General features: G+C 59.5%; 1 long non-coding RNA gene across 2 annotated transcripts; it reads right to left on the bottom strand.

Annotated features, from left to right (window-relative positions):
- Positions 1-204: 204 nt before the first annotated feature.
- Positions 205-15140, bottom strand: LOC109250758 (uncharacterized). Of its 2 annotated transcripts, none has more exons than XR_002073171.2 (2): positions 14837-15140; positions 205-1861 (listed from the first exon to the last, which is right to left on the bottom strand). It is a non-coding gene; the product is annotated as an uncharacterized LOC109250758 (long non-coding RNA). The 2 variants fall into 2 exon arrangements; XR_008424721.1 differs by lacking the exon at positions 14837-15140 and adding an exon at positions 14532-14830.
- Between the last annotated feature and the right edge of the window lie 4317 nt (positions 15141-19457).

Genomic DNA, 19457 nt, shown 5'->3' with positions numbered 1-19457 from the left:
CGTGCGTTTTGTTTTTGTTTTCGTTTGCACACCACAAGATGGCTGCCGAGAGAGCATAGCTCAAAATTCTGCTAACTCCTCGAGGCCAACGCCAAGAGTGAGAAAAATGCTGGAGAACCCTTCCAGTTCCCACAGGAAAACGGGACTGGAGAGGAGCTGGCGTATAAAACATTAACAAAAGTAAATCACCACAGAAGCGCACCGTCGCCTCAGATCGCTTCATGTCAGTCGAGGTCAAGGTGAAGGAGGACGCGCCTCACGGGACTGTCCTCCGCAAAGCAAGAGAACGTTCCTCCGAGGGGGCCGTGTTCACAGATGCCGGTGAAGCCAGTAACCCACCTGGGGCTCCAAGGAGGACAGAGACGTGTCAGACGCTGTGGACGGCACCCAGCCTTGCAGGGCAGGTGCTGAGGTCACAAGGTCCGATGCTACGTCTTCCCTTAAAACATAAACAGTTGGGGGCGCCTGGGGGGCTCCGTCGGTGAAGCGCCCGACTTCGGCTCGGGTCACGATCTCGCGGTCCGTGGGTTCGAGCCCCGCGTCGGTCCCTGTGCCAACGGCTCGGAGCCCGGAGCCTGCTTCTTATTCTGTGTCTCCCTCTCTCCCTGCCCCTAACCCACTTGCGCTCTGTCTCTCTCTCAAAAATAAATAAACATTAAAAAATAATAACAAAAGCACGGACACAGGATCCAGGGGCAGGCAGCACTGCCCTGGGCTGTGCCGACTGACTGATTAGGGACCCTCAGGTTGGGAGGGGGTTAGAGACAGCGGAAGTCCCTAAGGAATTTGGAAACCAGGGGCTAGCTGCCGCTAGGATAAGATCACTTATTACTGTTCAGTCAAACCTCGGTCATGAGACCCTTCAGGTGCACATCCGGGGACCATAAGCTTGGAAAGGATTGCTAGCATGTATCTGGGCGGCAGAGATAAAGGAAGTTTCCAGAGGAATGTGTGGGTGGTAAAGCAGACATACAGGACCCCGGACGTGGGGCTAATGTGAAGCTACGGCTGCCTCTTGCCCTGAGCAAAGCGTCATCATCGAGGGAGCTGGGGCCCTGGAGGAGGGTCACTCTGTCTGTCTCAAGGACTGTCAGTGGGGTGTAGACAGTGAGGAAATTCACATTTTTCTTCTGCCTTTGCTTCCCACGTCACTTGTGCTTGGGGGTACCTCGGAATCCCAAACTGTCCCCCTGAAGGGACTTGTCCCCACCAAGGGACTTGGTGAACTTATGGTCGCCAGGGGATGGCAGGATGCCAGGGACAGGCTGGCAGAAAGCCCTCCCGTCGGCCGAGCCAGCCGTCCGCCCAGCACACGCAGCCGGGCCTCTGAGACCTCACCCACGGGCTGTCCTCAGAGGGTCCGCCGGAGGCCTCGGGCAGAGAGGGGAGGGCGCGGGGCGCGAGCCGGCTCGTCGTACTCAGACCTGGGGTCCCCAAGGTCACACGGCCACCCTCGCCCACGTGGGAATGACCTTGCATGGTCCGGCCACGGGCTCGGGAGGGCCTCGTGGTGAGTTTGGCTTTCTGTCGGTGAGACCGGAGTGGTTTTCAAATGTTGTCGCTCCGGCGGTCCACGCGCCAAGTGTGATGAATCCCGGGCGACATCCCCGAGCGCCTCTACTGGCTCTGCTCCCGCGGCGAGGACGCTTCTGCTTCCATTTCTCTCCCACAGAGAGCGGTTTCCCGTCCACGCGGGGCGGGGGGGACACAGGAGCAGGAGGCGCCAGTGGACGCATCGGGGGCGGCCTGCACTGCCATCTGCTCCGCTCGGGAACCTTCCAGAACCTTGTTGTAGGGAGCACACGAAACCGAAAGCGAAGGGGCTGGAAAGTCTTCCGCTGTTTGTTAGGCACCTGAAGAACTTCAGAGAGAACAACATGTGACCCCTTTGTTTTCTGTTTCAAGTTTTTAAACAGGAAGAACAAAACAAGGGCTTGATGCGCAAGAGAATCGCGGGGCTCTCCGGGGCCTGCAGGCACCCCCTTCCCCCCCGGGGCTCCCTCCACGAGGGGGCCCGGAGTCTGGGAGCCCGGCCTGCACCTGCCCGCGGGCCCGGCCTCCGACGGCTGCGAGGGTCCGAGAGCCCAGCCCGGCGCCGACCCGGTGGCTTTTGGGGACGCTCTGTGTGCTCTTTGTAAGAACCACAGAAGGTCAACTGGTGCAGAAGACAGGGAGCCGGGCCAGGGGGCGGCCCCGAGGTTGTCCGGGCGTCGGCCTGACCTCACTTCCTGGACGGCAAGGTCGTTGCCGCCCGTGCACGTGAGCAGGAAGCGGGCAGGCCCCCCGTTGTGCCCGGAGGTTCGTGAAAGAAGAAACAGACATGTCAGAACCTCTGTGGTTTGGTTAATGTCGCAACATGGAAACCGGGAAGCTGATCTTGGGAGCGCCGGGGGGCCACCTCGGCGGCTGGAGGCTCTGCCCTCCACGGGTCCTGGCGGCCAGCCAGGCGGGAACGCTTGGAAACGTGCCCAACATGTCATCGTGTCGTCAGAAAGGGTCAGAAGAGAGTCTACCAGGATGATATTTTTTAAAAAATTAGCTTGATCGTCCCGAAAAACTAACAGCCCCTCCCTAAGTTTGCCAGAGTCAGTGGGTGACAGGAGGTGGGGACACGTTGACGCCCTTGGGTGGGGTCACAGGGCGTCCCAGCGGGTAGAGGCAACCTGCCTTTTTACATTTTTATTTTTAACGTTTATTCATTTTTGAGAAACAGAGAGAGACAGAGCGTGAGCAGGGGAGGGGCAGAGAGAGAGGGAGACACAGAATCGGAAGCAGGTTCCAGGCTCTGAGCTGTCAGCACAGAGCCCAACGCGGGGCTCAAACCCACGAACCGTGAGATCGTGACCTGAGCGGAAGTCAGATGCCCAACCGAGTGACCCCCCGGGTGCCCCCAAACCTGCCTTTTTAAGGCTGTGAATGGGCTTGGCCTTGAAAGCCTGTCCGGCGTCAGTCGGTCAGCAATCGCCACCGGGGGCTGCGAGCCCTAAGGTGCCGGCAGAAAGGGCCGCCCGCAGGCGGCCGGGAAACCCTCTTTGCTGGAAAACCTCGCGACGCGAGGCCAGTGCAGGGGGAGGCGCCAGGTAAGGGCAGAAGGGCAGAGGCTCCGTGTGACGGAGCATCAGACGAACCACCCTGTGACGGTCACACCCGAGGGGGCCCCGACGCACAGGCGGGGTGCACCTCACTGGCTCCGGGGTTCGGGGAGAACACGAGCCCCCTGCAGTCCTCTGGCAGCTGGCGCAGCAGGTAACGGAGACCCGAGGAGCCCAGGAGCGGCTGCGCCACACTCCGCACGTCACCTGCCACACGCTCCCCCCCCCCCCCCGAGTTCTCGTTGTCCCAAAGGACTGGACGCCACCAGTGAAACTTCCGCGGGCACCCCCAGCTGACTGCGGTGCTCCTGTGTCCCTGGTGCCCCTGGCGGGCTGCAAACCCCTGTCCAGAGGGTGGCGCCCCGGGAGGGGGACCTCAGAGGTACTTGGATTTTAATTAGCACCGGGGACTTAAATACCCAGGCCCGGGGCAGGAAGGTGGCCCAGGAAAGTCCCAGGCTGTCAGGGGCTGCGGGGCGCGGGTACCCAGCTGCCTGGGTGTGGCCGGAAGCCCCTCCCAGTTCGGCCCGCCTGGCTCTGCCCCGGGTCCCAGAACAAGGACACCTGCGTGCAGCCACGCGGGAAGCCACCGCTGCAAACGCGCACAGGCCCAGAGCGGCAGGAAAGCACCGGCGCTTTGCTCGGGGTGAAGGGAGCATCCGGGGGCAGGGGAACACGTCTGCAGGGACCCCGAGTCCCCAGACTTTGGGTCTCGGCGGAAGGGACCTCCTCGGGGGTCTCTGGGGAGAGCCGGACAGCGCCCCACGGCCCTTGCTGTCCCCCAGGGGCCCCCCGCCCGGCTGATCGCAGCCACAGGCTCTCGGGGCGCTCTTGCCTTGGGAGGGCATCCTGCCAAGAAGCTCCTGGAGCCCCGGGAAAGGCCCCTTCCCAGGGGAGGGACTCATCCTGTAAATTAAAGGGCTCATTTCAAAGACACTTTTAATAATCCCAAGGGTTGTTGCCAGAAAGAAAATGATAGAGTTGGCACCCTGAGGACGGCTCGCTGGGCCCGGTGCAGGAGCCCGCGCTGGGGGCTGTAGCCCTCAGGACGCTAGGGGAAGGGCACGCGGGGCTCGCGGATGGACCGCGGACAAACGTCCGCTCGTGCAGGACAGGGTCTACTGGGCACCCGTGGTGTGCAGGCCCGGGGCTGCCGCCTGGCCGTGGCCTAGCGGGACAGACAGACGGGGCTGCGACCCGGACAGCGTGGGGACATTCCGGTCGGACCCTGCAGGGGAGAGGCCGGTTCTCCATGAGCAGCACCCCCTTGGAGATTTCCCTGCTGCGGCTTCGGAAGGACCTGGGGGGTGGGCTCCCTCCCTTCGTTTCTTTTTTCAATTGTTTTTAATGTTTATTTTTGAGAGACGGGGGGGTGGGGGGGGGGGTGGGGGGGTGGGGGGGGAGAGAACGAGCGGGGGAGGGGCAGAGAGAGGGAGCCACAGAATCGGAGGCAGGCTCCAGGCGCCGAGCCGTCCGCACAGAGCCCGACACGGGGCTCGAACCCACAAACGGTGAGATCATGACCTGAGCCGAGGTCCAGGTCCGTTGAGGCCCCCAGGCGCCCCCCTCCCGACTGATTTCAGCCCTCTCTCTAGCAGCTCAGAGGTTCTGAGCCCCAGGGACGCCTGGCCCCGCCCCCGTCAACCCAGGTTACAAAGATCTCTCCTGGGAATGTTTTCTCCTGGGGACTGAGGCCAAAGAAAACACTCCCCCCAAAGAAGAGGATGTCCTTACTCCTCCCTCCTCCCCCCCACCCCTCCCCCCACCCCTCCCCTCCCCCCTCCCCACCCTTCCCCTCCCTCCCCTACCTCTCCCCACCCTCCCCTTCCCCCCACCCCTCCCCACCTACCCCTCTCTCCCTCACCCTCCCCCCCACCCCCTCCCCATCCTACCCCACCCCATCTACCCCTCCCTGCCTACACACCTCCCTCTCGCCTGTGTCCTGAGATCGCTGAATCCCAGGCTGCCTACCTGTCTCCACCTACCCCTCCCTCTCTACCCCATCCCCCACCCCTCCCCCACCTACTCCTCCCCACCTTACCCTCCCTCTCGCCTGAGTTGCTGAATCCCAGGCTGCCTATGGCTCCGGTGCAGACTAGAGAAAATGACAAATAAAACAGGCCCCGGATCGGACACCAGCCCCACCCACGGCCCAGGCCTGAAGCTTGGTCGTCCACGGTGCCCCTGGCAGGATTCGGGGCCTCGGGGACCCGGGGTGGACACCCAGCGCAGCAGCCCCGAGACCGGGCTGACCCCCTGGGACCCCTCCCCAGGGAGACGCCCGCTGACGGTGCCCTCGCGGATGGAAAACAGTTACCACTGAACCCGATCATCGGCTGCTTTATCTGTAGAACCTCAGAGGCGGGTGAGGGGAAAATCCCCGTTTTCGTGGCGCTCTGCAGCGTTTCAGTGCGTCCACGCGGTGTGTCCCGTGAGCCTCACCGACAACCACGGGGGAAAGGGCCAACTACCCACCCCCTTTCACCGGTTTTCCTCTCCTCTGGAAGCCTGAGGTCCTGTCCTGTGTCCGCGTCCCATCTTTCACAGTGTGCACAAGGCCCTTCCGAGTCTGCCCGGTCCCCAGCCCTTCACTGGCCTCATCCTCCCCCCAGCCCCCTCTTCCCCTCTGCTTACTCAGCCCCAGCCACCCCGGCCTCCTTGCCGTTGCCTTCCACCCCAGGGCCTTTGCACATCCGGCCTTCTCTGCTAGAACACTTCTGGACGCTCTGTGGCTCTCTCCCTCTCTTCTTCAGGTCTTGCCCCCACGTCACCATCTCGGCAAGGCCCTTCCTGACCACTCTGTTGAAAGATACAGCCCGCGACCAAGCCCACGCTTCCTTTCCTTTTCTCCATGGCACTTTCCATCAAACACATATACCTCGCTCCTTTTACCTCCTTGAGTGTTTTAGGACTAGAAGGTCCTGCAGGGCGGGCGGGTGACGGCTTCCCCAGCCCTAGGACGACGACCCCCAGGGCCACGGCAGGTGCTCCCTCAATACCGGGGGAAGGAATGGCTGCTCAGCCTCCCTTCTGCAGCCTACGCCTCTGGGCGGCTGGCTGTCCTTTCTCCACAGCACACGGCGGCTGTGGTGTAACCAGATGCCCTTGAACAGCAGTGTGGAGAAGGGACAGTCTCCTATCGGGCAGCGGTGGCCATCGGCAGCCAAGCCCCTGCAGTCTGGTTACCTCCTTCTGCAGCAGCTCAGTAATTTACCCCCCAGGCACCTCTTCATCACCGAGACCCCCCTTTGTTCTGGGAGCAGCATCTCCTGGAGCCTTTATTCAGATTACTTTTTGTCTGAGAACCATGTCTGTGAGACACCCTCAGGCTTCACTTTGTCCTCACCTGTGGCCTTGGTGGGGGGGGGGGGGGGGGGCGGGGACCAGAGACCAGGTAGGAGGCCAGGAGAGGACACCGGGGACCGGAGGAGTCCCAGGCTTGCGCCCACCGTGCAGAGCCCCCTCCAGGGTCCAGGGACGCAGCGCAGGCACCGGGGGTCCAGGAGCAGCGGCTCCCAGCACACGATGCCGGTGCCTGTTACAGGGGTGTGTGCACCGCCTGGCCCCCCCGGGGACGTGGTCTGGCCCGGCCCCAGCTGGCGGGTCCCTGCAGCGATGCTAGGGGCAGGGGGTGGGGGTGGGGGGGGCGCAAGGCCAACGAGGTGATGCGTTTGCTCCACTGAGGCCCTGATTTCCTTAATCACCACGACAGAAATGAGCTTCTCACCTGCTTGGTGGCCGGGGTGTCATTCACAGCCCCCAAAGGCGGGAGCAAGCGGGGCACCCATGGACAGGTGAACGGATGAACGACACGGGGTTGGATGGAATAGTAGTAAGTCTCTTTTTTTTTAATGTTTATATTTATTTTTGAGAGAGACAGAGAGTGAGCAGGGGAGGGGCAGAGAGCGAGGAGACACAGAATCTGAAGGAGGCTCCAGGCTCTGAGCTGTCAGCACAGAGCCCGACGCGGGGCTCGAACCCACGGACCGTGAGATCATGACCTGAGCCGAAGTCGGACGCTCAACCGACTGAGCACCCCCAGGCGCCCCGAGTTGTATTCAGTGTTAAAAAATAAGGAAATCCTGCCACCCTGCCACCACATGGGCAAACAGAAGGACCGTTACATCAAGTGCAACGCGCCAGTCACGAGAAGGCGAACTCTGCGTGATTCCACGTGCACCTAGAATGGCCAAATTCAGAGAAACAGAGAGCAGAGTGGCAGGGGCCTGAGGCCGGGGGGCACGGCTGGGGGGTTGCAGTTTAATGAAGGCATGGTCTAAGTTTGAGAACACGGAATGTTCTGGAGACCGACGGCGGTGATGGCCGCACGGCACTGAGCGTGCGTAATGCCACCGAAGCGAACGCCCAGACGCGGTTAAAATGGTAAATTCCAGGCACGTTGTACCACCACAGCAAGTTTTTCGCATCTACGCTCAGCGCTTAGATGCGTGTGTGTTTGGGTGGATTTCATCCGCAGAACCCATCGGCTGGGGCACCTTTCGGTATTTACTTGGGGGGAAGGGGCAAGAGCGTCAGGTCCCAAGACCTAGTTCCTGCGTTGAGACTCCCGCGGCTCATCTGGCAGCCACGTGGCTTCTGGAAAGTCAGCGGCTCTAGGCAACACGTTCTCCTCGTTGGTAAAGTGGGGACAATGATCAGGCCTACCCCGTGTGGCTCGCTATTAAGGTCAGAAGGGGTAAGGCAGTAGGCACTCGGCGCAGCTCCCGACGCGCAGCAAATCCTCCAGCGCTGCCCTCGGGGACGTGGACGACCCGGTCCCTGCCCCTGCCCACTAGCGGTAACGATACAACAAGGTTAGACCGTGAACATATCCACAGGCGGGAGACAGGAGACCACGACAAGAACCCAACTAAATAAAAATGGTCATTCTTGAGGGGGCGCCTGGGGGCTCCGCCGGTTAAGCGTCCGACTCTTGATCTCGGCTCAGGTCTTGATCTCAGGGTCGTGAGTTCAAGCCCCGCGTTGGGCTCCATGGCGGGGCGTGAAGTGTCCGTGACAAAAATTCTTTTTTTTAATGTTTAATTCTGGAAAAAGATCGTGGTCATCCTCGAAAAAGGACGTGGCTCACATCAACCGAGGACACCCTTAGGTGCGGACCGTGCCTGAGGTTGGCCAGGGAGGGGTCCCCCGTGGTCACCCCCAAGGACCACTTCCTGGTCATCCCAGAGGAACTTCTCGTGGGAGACTCTGGTCACTCAGATCTTAGCTGAAACGTTGTCTCCTAAGAGACTTTTCCCCTCACCTGACCTACAGTAGCCCTTCCAGTACTCTTGAGGCCGTTACCATTACTTTCTTCGGGAGTACCTAAGGGTATTCGATATTATCTTGTTCACCACCTGCCTTCCCCCTCCCCGGAGTGGAGACTCCCCAAGGGCAAGGGCTCCTCTGTCTGGCCAGCACGTGGCAGGTGCTCAAGGTGCCTGCGTGAGTGACAAGGCCCAGGCATCTGCATTTTGAGTTCCCACAGTGATCCAGAAGTGCACCTGGGTTAGGGGCCCGAGGCCCAGCAAATCCAGCCTGTCACCTACCTGACATTCCCCAGCTTGTGATTCAAGTACTGGTGACTCAGCCGGAGCGATGGAGACGTCAGCGGGAACAGCGGGACCGCCTGCTCCTGCTGGCCCTCCCACACAACCCACCCATACAGCGAATCCCAGGAGACCAGAGCCTGTGCACCAACAGCCCCGAAGTCCACAGGAAATTACAAGAGGTCTTTAAGCAAAAGAGTGACCCAGATTATTCTTTTTTTATTCAAGGGACCTAGAATAGCCAAAAAAAAAAAAAAAAAAAAAAAAAAAAAAAAGAAAGAAAGAAAGAAAGAAAGAAAGAAAGAAAGGAAGGAAAAAGTCCTGGAAAAGAACAAAGATGGAGGGCTCACACTTTTTTATTTCAAAACTTACCCTCTTGTAGTAATCAAGACTGTGGTACCAGCACAAGGGTAGACATATAGGTCGATGGGATGGGATTAAGTCCGGAAATACACCCTCACATTTACAGCCATCTGATCTTTGACAAGGGAGCCAATACAAATCAATAGGGCCAGAAGAGTCCTTACAACAAATGGTTTTGGGACAATTGAATATCCACATGCAGAAGAAAGAAATTAGATCCCTACCTCACACCATATACAAAAATTAGCTCGGAATGGATCAAAGACCTAACTGTAGAGATAAAATGACAAATCTTAGAGGAAAAATATAGACATAAGTTTTGAGATTGATTAGGCAATGGTTTCTTAGATATGATACCAAAAGCATAAACAATCAAAGTAAAATATAGCTACTTTGGACTTCATCAGAATTGAAAACTTTTGTACCTTCTAAAGGACTTTAAAGAACACTATCAAGAAAGACAGAATACAACCCATAGAATTGAGAAAAAAATTTGCAAATCAAATATCTGCTAACAGACATGTTTTAAAAATACATGAAGAACTCTTACAATTCAATGATAAGAAGATAAATAATCCAATTTTAAAATGGGCAGTGGTGCATGAGTGGCTCAGTCGGTTGAGCGTCCAACTTCAGCTCAGGTCATGATCTCGCAGTTTGTGAGTTCGAGCCCCACACTGGGCTGCGTGTTGACAGCTTGAAGCCTGGAGCCTGCTTCGGATTCTGTGTCTCCCTCTCTCTGTCCCTTCCCCGCTCATGCTCTGTCTCTCTCTGTCTCTCAAAAATGAATAAATGTTAAAAAAGATTTTTTTTTTTTTTTAAATGGGCAAAAGATCTGAATAGACATTTCTCCAAAGAAGATACACAAATGGTCAATAAGCCTACGGAAAAATACACACATCATTAGCATCAGGGAGATGCAAATCAAAATCATACCACTTCATACCCACTAAGTATATAGTAAAAAAGACAGACAGACAGACAGACAGACAAAGAGAGAGACAGAGACAGAGAAATAATAAGTGTTGACAAGGATGTGGAGAAAACGGAACCCTCATACTCCACTGGGAGGATTATAAAATGGTGCAGTCACCTCGGGAAATAGTTCCTCAAAAAGTTAGACACCGAGGTACCATATGACTGCTAGGTATATAGAGAAATGAAAACATACGCCCTTACAAACACTTGTACGTGAACTTCATAGGCAGCATTATTCATAGTTGCCAAAAGGTAGAAATAACTCATTTGGTGTTCAGCCCATCATCTGGGGAACGGATAAACGAGATGTGGTATAACCATCCATCCTGCAGAATATCCTTGGCCCTAAAGAGGAATGCTAACATGGTACAATATGGATAAGCCTTGCAAACATCACGCTAAGTGAAAGAAGCCAGTCACAAAAGAGCACCCAGTGTATGATTCCATGAATATAAAATGTCCAGCATAAGCGAATCCATACAGACAGAAAGTCGATTTGTGGTTGCCTAGGGCTGGGGACGGAGGCAGAAATGGAAAGTGACTGTCGGTGGCCCGGGGCTTCTTTTGGGGAGGATAGAAATGTTCTGAAGTTGGTTGTGGTGGTGGTTGACACTGCGAATACACTACAAACCACTGATTATCCATTTTCAACAAATGAATCACACGGTATGTGGATTATTTCTCAATAAAGCTGTTGCATTTTTAAAAGTTTTTAAAATGTTTTTTATAAAGCTTTTTTTAAAGTTTATTTATTTTGAGAGAGAGAGAGAATGAGCAGGGGAGGGGCAGAGAGAGGGGGACAGAGGATCCGAAGGGGGCAGTGAGCCTGACATGGGGCTCGAACCCACGAACCGTGAGATCATGACCTGAGCTGAAGTCGGAAACTCAACCGACTGAGCCACGCCGGCGTCCCAAGCTGTGGCATTTTTGCAAGGTGTTCTGCAGCTGGACTGGAGCAGGAGAGCACGAGGGTGACAGGACAAGAAGGGGGCTGCTGGGGGAGTTCAGGGTGGAGCCCAAGGATCCTGTCACTGACGGAGCTTGGGCGTGGAGGTGGGTGTGGCTCCTTCTTAGTGTCACCTGTGTGGCCACGTCCCGTGGAGGTGGATACTCCCGTGGAGTATCTCCTTTATTTATTCTTTCCCCAGAGATCCGTTAAGGCGGGCACAGTTCATGTGCTGTGAAACTGAGGCTCAGAGGGGTCCAGGGGCCTGCGGGGTCACACAGGATTGGCGGAACTGGGGTCCGAGCCAGGTGGCCCCACCCCAAAGCCTGCGTTCCTCCTTGTTCCTTCTGGGCCAGGCGACGGGGAACAGGGGACACCACTTTCCGAGAAGGAGGGACGAGGGCTGGGGGTCAAGGAGCGAGTTGGGCTTGGAGCAGGAGGAACTTGAGAGGCCTCCGGGATGGCCAGTAGGTATTCCATGTGGCCACGGGTTACGTGAAACAGGAGGCCTAAAGGACAGACGTCCGTGTCATCGAACACACCTGTTCTCCCTGGGAGTGACCATCACACAGAAGTGCATGGGAAGTGCTCCCCATGCTTGGGGAGGGAAGAGGAAGAGGAACCAAGGAAGGAGGTGGAGAAAAATCCACAAGTCAAAGGAAAGGCGCGAAGGGTGAAAGGAGAGAAGGTGCCAGATCTCAGCCCTCCTGGAGGGTGGAGACTGACAGAGGCCACTGCCACCAGGGTCCGCGTGGAGGGACACGGCCAGACGGCAGGTGGGTGGGAGAGGGGCACGGAGACATCTGTGTAAAAACCACCGAAGGAGATCCCTTTAAAGGCGCCTGGTCGTGAACGGAGGAGAGGATCCTAAGAAGAATCACGGACTCTGCCTCCAGGGGTCAAGCCTCCGCTGGGGTCCGGGGTCTACGGGCTCCCGGGTCACCCTTCCCTGCAGGGGGCGTGCAGACACTCCCTCTCCGCCCCCGCCTCTCAGCCCAGAGCAGGGGCAGTGCTGGCAGGTCTGGCTTGCCTGCTTTGGGAGCACAGGACAGATTTCAGTGATAAAGGACAGTTCGCAGACGTTCGGGAACCGCAGAGAATCTCTATCGTGATACAATAATTTAAATCATTCCGAAGTTTGGATTGTGCTCCGAATGCCCCCTGCCCACAACCCCTCCTCGTCGAGCTTGAGGAAACTCTGGCTTAATGCCAAAGTGGCAACGGCCGCCCCAGCAGCCACCTGCGGCCCCGGCCCCAACCGGCCGCACCTGCCCTTGACCTCTCCCAGCTCCAAGCCTCAGCCGCCACCCGCCTATGTCCCAAACGCCGCTCTCTCGAGTCACACCCTCTAGGCAAGAGCAGGCTGAGTGAACAGCACCCCACCCCGTGCTTCTGGGTCAAGGTCCCCAAGGCCCCCTCACGTCACTGTTACCCCAACAAGGGCCCGCCCAGGCTTCTAGTTCCAAGGCAAACCTGGGAGCCCTGCACTGCCGATCAAGCATCTGCTGGGTGTGACAGACAGCGTGGTTCCTGCACCTGCCAGCAGGCCAGCACCTTGGCCCCGCCCCAGGGTCACTTCACCTGTCCCTCTAGTCACCCCTCTCTGCTCTGGGCTGGCTTGGGTGCCCCCCGCCCACACCAGCCAGCAGGGGTGGGATTGCCTGGTGCCCCCATCCCATGGGCCACTGTTCCTCCCAGCCCCCTCCTGGGTCCCCTGGTGTCTGCAGGGGGGAGAGGGGACTGTCTGGAGGGCAGGTGGGGCAGGGGGCGCGGCCCAAGCCCACAGGGACCGGAGGGCGTTGCATTCAAGCACAGGAAAACCCAACTGGCCAAAAATACACGAGAAACAATCCCCTAAAAACAAACTCCCTTAGGCAAGCCTCCTTTGTGGCTCGGTAGCCCCGCCCCTGCCCAAAGCGGTGCAGGTGCCCTGGGGTCTCTCCCGGAGCGCAGTCCCCCCACCAGCATCCTGCTCCCGGGGGGACCGACCCTGCGACCCCCCCTCCACCCCCGCCAGTTCAGAAATAGCCTGGTGGGCCCCTGGGGGGAGGGGACCCGGGCACCAAACAGGACAGGCCGGCGGGGCAGGTGTGCGGGGGTCTGGCCTGGCCGGAGCGGGGCTGACTCAGTGGGAGCCCAGCGCCCACCCCAGCTAAGGTGGTCAGGCTGGGGGCCCAGCCCCACAGGAAGGGCAGATAAGATCCCGTGACCAGCACTGGCTGCCTGAGGCGCTGATCTGAGGATGTAATTCTGCCCGGCAAGAAGGATCTCCAGGTGCCCAGGGGCGGGAGGAGGTGGAGACTCGAGGACCACAGATTTTCCCTCTAAATTAAAACGTCTGTTTCCATTGAGCTGACGGTAAATAAAGCTTGACCACTGGGGTTTCTCCTTTGCTGAAACTTGTTAAAAAACAAAAAAAACAAAAACAAAGACTTCATCTTGGGATTTGCCCACATGAGGAAATTCTGAGCAACTCTCGGTTCCCCTTCTTAAGGACCGGACCCTGGAGGCCTGTCTGGGCATTTATCCAGAGGCCCCCACCCGCAAGCCCACTGTGCGTCCTGCAGGAGGACGGACCCGAGGTGTGGCCGCACAGGTGCTGCGGTCCTGAGGCCGCCTGGGCCGCAGGTGCAGAGAAGAGGGCGGAGTGGGGGGCAGAGGCGCTGGGAATGGGGGGCCAGGGGACGCACAGCCTGGAGGGAGCTGGCGGGAGGCCTGGGCTGGGGCAGCAAGAGGGGTTCTGTGTCCCTGTCGCCTCCACCGTGCTCCCAAGAGAGCGGGAGTGAGGCTCCCTGGGGTGGCCTAGGTATCTAATGGCCTGGGAGCTGAAGACGGAAGGTGACGCACGAGTGGGGTGGCTCAGGGCACAGGGGGGCCGGGGTGGGACGGGAAGTAAAATCGGAAAGAGGGACCTGACCCCACCCCCTCAGCCCAGGCTTCGGAGAAGGAAATAGAAGCCTCATCTTTTTCTGGGTGAGCAAAGCGGGTGTGGCCGGATCTCCTGCCCCGTGTCAAGACCGGGGGCGGGGGCGGGGCCCCTGGGGTCGTGGTCTGGCCCCCCCAAGCCTGGCGCATCCTCCCCCTGGAAACAGGTGTTCTCCAGAGTCTCTGGCTGCAGGTGTGCGGTGCCCGATGGCCCTGGAACCGCGCGGGGGACGAGTGAAGTCAGGGGAAGGGCCCCCTCACCGCCACCCCCCCCAACCCCCTGCCGCCATGCTGGCAATGTCACAGGGTGGTTACACAGGTCAGTGACAGAGACCCGAACTTTTACCCACAAAAAGGCGATTCATCGGAAAGAGGACGAGGTGGCAGGAGCACGGTGTCCGGGCTTTGGGACGCCAGCAGAGCAACCCCCCCCCCCCCCCCCCCCCCCCCCCCCCCGCTCACCCGCGCTTCATCCCCGTCCCCCTCCCCCTCCCCGCCTCCGCAGTCGTAATCAGAGCCCTTAACGTCATCGGCACCCTGTTGAGCACTTGCCAAGCACAGAACTAACAATGTTACCTGGTTTCATCGTCATGACAACCCCGTGCGGTATAAGCACGACTGTCACCACCTCCGTTCTGCAGATGTGGGACCGAGGCACAGAGAGGTTGAGTAACTCACCGAAGGCCACAGAGCCAGGACACGGAGGGCCAGATTCTCGCACACCGCTCTCCCATGCCGCCTCCGTCAGGAGCTGGACGGGACGCCCCCCAAATGTGCCTCCTGCCCTTGCCGAGTCCCCTCCCCGTGACCTCAGAAGTCAGCAGGGAGGACAGGCAGGAAGAAGGGGGAAGGGCCGCTGTGAGGCACCTGGGCGGGTTACCGTCTCTACGGCAACGTCGCACGTTTCCTGGGCTCAGCTGCACCACAGCCCCCAGAGGAAACAGAGACCCAGCGAGAGAGGACAGGCCTGGGGCCTCGCTCACCTCGGCCGGGGCGTCGCCGGCACAGGGGCTGCGGGCCTGTCGGGGCACAGAAGTCACAGAAGCTCCAACTTCTCGCCAGGCCTTTCTGCGCAAGTCCCGTGTCCACGTTCTCCAAGTCCTGACCCTCGAAGCCACCAGAAGAGGCCGTGGGGCAAGGTCCTCGTGGCTCCCACGTAAACCGCCTGCACGGGTGCCACCCTCCCTGCGGCCGCCACCCACTTCCTGTCTCAGTTCTCTGGGTGCAGCCATCGCAGGGCAGGGGCAGGGCGGGCCGGGAAGTTCTCCTTCCCCCGGGGAACCAGTGCCGGGGAACCAGTGCCGGGGAACCAGTGCCGGGGTGGGGGTGGGGGCAGCACCTTCTCCAAAACCATGCACCTGTTCCCAGGCTCCTTCCAGAAACACACAGAACTAAACACCTGGCCCCTCGCCGTGGCCCCGTGCTCCTCGATGAGGCCCTGAGAAGCCCCCGGAGTGTTTCCTCGTCAGTGGCAGGAGGGGTGTGGCAAGGGGACCCCCGGGGGGCTTGCTGGCTCTGGCCCCCAAGACCGTGAGTGGAACCCCCTGCAATGCATGCAGAAAACTCTAGGAGGAGTGACGAAGGCAGACTCAGAGAGGGCTTCTTTAAGACCGTGAGTCCCCCTAAGTTAGGGGCGGGGCCCAGAAACTGCTTTCTCATGAGCTCGCGCCAAGACCCAAGACCATACGACCGCAGGCCCTTTGCACTTGGTCCACTAGAGCCCTTGTGCCCCGCTTTCCCCCAGACCGGCACCGCGCTCCCTCCGTCTCACCTGCCTCTGCTGAACATTCCTTGGAGGTCTTTCTCGACCACCTGGTCTAACAAACTAGTCGTTTTGCAGAATCGGCACGTCCTGAGCAACGTTCGGGAAACACACTAAGAAAGATTTTGTTGTTAGCCTGAAACTCGGATGTAACTGGGTGCCCTGTATTTTCATTTGCTAAATCTGCGGTTCCTGGGGCGGGGGGGTCTGCACCCCCAGCCCCTGAGACAGGAGGCCGTTTGCAAGCTGGAGTTTTCAGGGGCGGCAGATGGGGGCGCCTGTCACCTGCCCCCACCCACCAGAGAGAAGGCAAGTGGTCTCCGGCGGGCCTGGGCACCTGCAGAGGGGGGCATAGGGATTTGGGGGCCAGGACCGGACCTAGGCTCTTTCTTCTCCCGTCTGCCCACCCCAGGTGGTCACACACGTCAGCGTGGGTCACGGCAGGTCGGTCACCTGCTCCACGCGGGACCCGGGGACCCCTGCCCGAGGAAGCCGGCTCCATGGGGCCGACTCAGAAATGGCTGACTCCTGCCCTGGACGCCAGGAACTATGGCAACTTGGGGTTGGGGTGAGTCGAGGGTTGGTTTGTGCTGACGTCCTAGCCCCAGGGCCCCGGAATGTGACCTTAATTTGGAGACAGGATCTGTGAGCTGATAGAAAACATGTTGGTCTCCACCCCTGGCTCCTGAAACCCTTGCCATTTCCTGGTTTATTTAGAGAGATTGCACGCGAGTGAGGGAGAAGGAGAGAGTCCCAAGCAGGCCCCTCCCTGTTGGCACGGAGCCCGACACGGGGCTCGAACCCACAGACCACAAGCTTGTGACCTGAGCCGAGGTCAAGAGTCAGGGGCTTAACCGACTGAGCCACCCAGGTGCCCCGACTGTCTCCTGTTCTAATGAGGCCACTCCCGATGGGCTCCTGGGTGGAGACGGTCACAGGAAAGACTAAGTGGTGATTCTCAGGAAGTGTGGGACTTCCAGAGGCCCCCTCCCCGCCCCATTCTCTTGAGAAGGGAGAGGGACAGAAAATGGAGTTAATACTTGGTTACACCACTAGTCGCGGGTTCCGAGAGCTTCTGGGGGCGCAGGGAGAGTGACACAGGCACCCGGGCCTGGAGCTCACACGGACCTCGCTCCCCGACTTCTGTGAGGCGCTCTCGCAGATCAGTCCACCCTGGGGGAGGGATCATGGGAACTCCGGTTTGTAGCCAAATTGGCAGAGTCATGGGTCACCCGGGGGGCTTACTACTTGCCGCTGGCGTCGGACGGGGGGGGCGGTCTCAGGGCACAGAGCCCTTCACCTGGGGGCTCGACGCGATACCCGGGTGCCCAGGGTCAGAACTGAGTTAAAGCACAGGACCCGGTTCGTGTCGCAGAATTGCTCGCTGGCGGGGAAAACGCCACACGTCTGGTGCGCCCAAGTGTCAGAAGCGACAGGTTCTGTGCGAGTAGGAAGGGAGACAGACGGGGAGGAAAAGATCTGGAGTTTCCCCTACAAAGGAGGCAGGCTGAACCAGAGTCTGACCTTAACACCGTCTTCAAGACGTCGTCAGGAGGCGGTGAGGTCAGGAGGGTGGGCCTGGTCCCGTATGACCTCACCCGAAGGGGGGACTTGGGCACAGACACATGTGGAGGGAAGACGGTGAGGACGCGGGCAGGAGACGGCGTCGCAGCTCACGGAGAGAGGCCTGGACACATTCCCCCCCGGCGCCCAGAAGAGCCAACCCGCCCACAGCTTGATCTGGACTTCTAGCGTCCACACGGTGAGGTCACGACACCGGGCTGGGGCGCCTGGGTGGCTCAGTCGGTTACGCGTCCGACTCCGGCTCGGGTCATGATCTCACAGTGCGTGGGTTCGAGCCCCGCGTGGGGCTCTGTGCTGACAGCTGGGCGGCCTGGAGCTCTGGGTTTCCACGGCTCCGTGACCTGGGGGAGCCCCGCCGGGGCGGCCTCCAGCCCCAGGAGCCTTCCTGGTTCTGGCCTGGGTGGCGGTGTGGACCCAGCCCTGCTCGGCCAGCGTCCGGATCTCAGGCCCCAGCCTCCAGAGCCGCGAGGAATCCGTGTTCGTCATTGAACCCCCACCCCCCGGCCCCCGCCCCTCCGGGCCAACGTGCTACAGCCACGCGTGTGGATCAACGCAGAACCGACTGGGCTTACTGTGTTTTACGGAGACGGATGCCAGTTTTTAGTGACTGCCCGCTTGTGCGTGGGGACCCCGGGTCAGAGGAAAGTGGGGAGAGCGGAGGGGTGGTGGTCCTGGGGCCCCGTGCCCCCCAGACGGGCCGTCAGCGCCAGGAAGGGTCTCCTCACACCCACCCAAATCCCTCCACGCCAGCCACACGTGTCCCTGCAGCCCCCAGCTGCCCCCGATGCTCCCCCACCGCTCTGGCCACGCGGGCTGGACGTGCTGCCGTTTGCTGGGGACTTCCCCCGAGTGGGGTGCCCAGGGACGGGTCGGGTGGGCTGGGGCCAGGACGGCTCCACAGACACCTTCCTGTTTGATGCACCCCGAGGTCGCATTAGCCCTCCTGGACCCGGTGCGGACTGTGCGACCTTCCCGGCTGCACATTCCACCTCAGGCGCATCCACTGCAGACACCTTCGCCTCGGTTTCCCTAACTGTAAAATGGGACGAGCACAGAGAGCACCTGCCCAGCCGGCTTGTGGAGGGAGGGGAGGCGAGGACGGCGGGCCGCCGCCAGGGGGCGCCCGAGCGCCACCGCCCCACGCTGTGACGGGTCCCTGCTGCACCTGTGACCCACAGCCCCGCAGCCCTGGGCCAGGAAAGCTGCTCCCAGCGACCCCTGAACCAGCTGCGCCTTCCCTGCACCCCACCTCCCTCCTGGAAGGCTGAGTGTGCCAGAGACCCGCCCCCAGATGCGCATCAAACCTCAGGCGCTGTGGCCGATGAGCAGGTGTGAAGGGTGCCTGGTGGGAATCGCAGGGACAGTGCGACCGGGCGCGATGCAGATTTGCTGAAAGAACGCATGCGACCCGCAGCCCGGTCACGGCCAAGAATACGGCAGAGCTGAGTCTGGCGCTTTCCCCAACAATCCCTTCGCTCACCCGGCCTTGGTGACCCTCACGGACCCTGTCACCCCTCATGCCCGTTACCCTGCAGGAGAGCTCCCAGAACAGGGTCCCTTCAGTGGAGAACGCTCCAGGGCCACCAAGACAGGCGGCCCAGGTGGTGAAGTAAAAGGGTCTGGGGAATGACGCCTGGGACACAGAAGCAGATATCTGAATTCCACTTCCTCCTCTTGGCAAGGAAATGGGGCCAAACCCCTTTCCGGTCAGGGCCCCTTCCTCTTAGTGGAGGATGAAGCCAAGGGTCCATCTAGCTTAGAACAGAGAAAAAGTCCTGTTTCCAAAGAATCTGCCCAGGTCTTGGCAACCAAGGGAGTATCAGGAGGACACGATCTATGATAGCTGATTTTACATATCAAGTTGACTAGGCCATGGGGTACCCAGACGTTTGGTCGAATGTTAGTCTGGATGTGTCTGTGACGCCGTTTCTGGACGAGAGTAACATTTAAACCAGTAGCCCGAGCAAAGCAGATTGCCTTCCCTACGTGGGTGGGCCTCGCCCAATCAGTTGAAGCCTGACTAGCACAAAAAGGCTGAGGCCCCCAGAGTTAAGAGGAAAACCCTCTATCTTCATTGTTTTTAAGCTGGGGCATTAGCTTCTTCCTGTCTATAGACTTGAACTGAAACATCCACTCTTCTCGGGTCCCCAGCCTGCTGGCTTTCGGACTAGAGCTGTATCATCACCCCTCCTGGGTCTCCAGCTTGCTGACTGCACACTTGGGACTTGTCGGCCTCTGTGATCACGTTATTTATATAT

This window comes from Panthera pardus, unplaced genomic scaffold (genome assembly GCF_024362965.1).
Source record: "Panthera pardus isolate Hobbes unplaced genomic scaffold, ASM2436296v1 HiC_scaffold_21, whole genome shotgun sequence".
Lineage (NCBI taxonomy): Eukaryota > Metazoa > Chordata > Mammalia > Carnivora > Felidae > Panthera > Panthera pardus.
The sequence above is the reverse complement of the archived record's forward strand: the minus strand, read 5'-3'. Positions and strand labels throughout refer to the sequence as shown.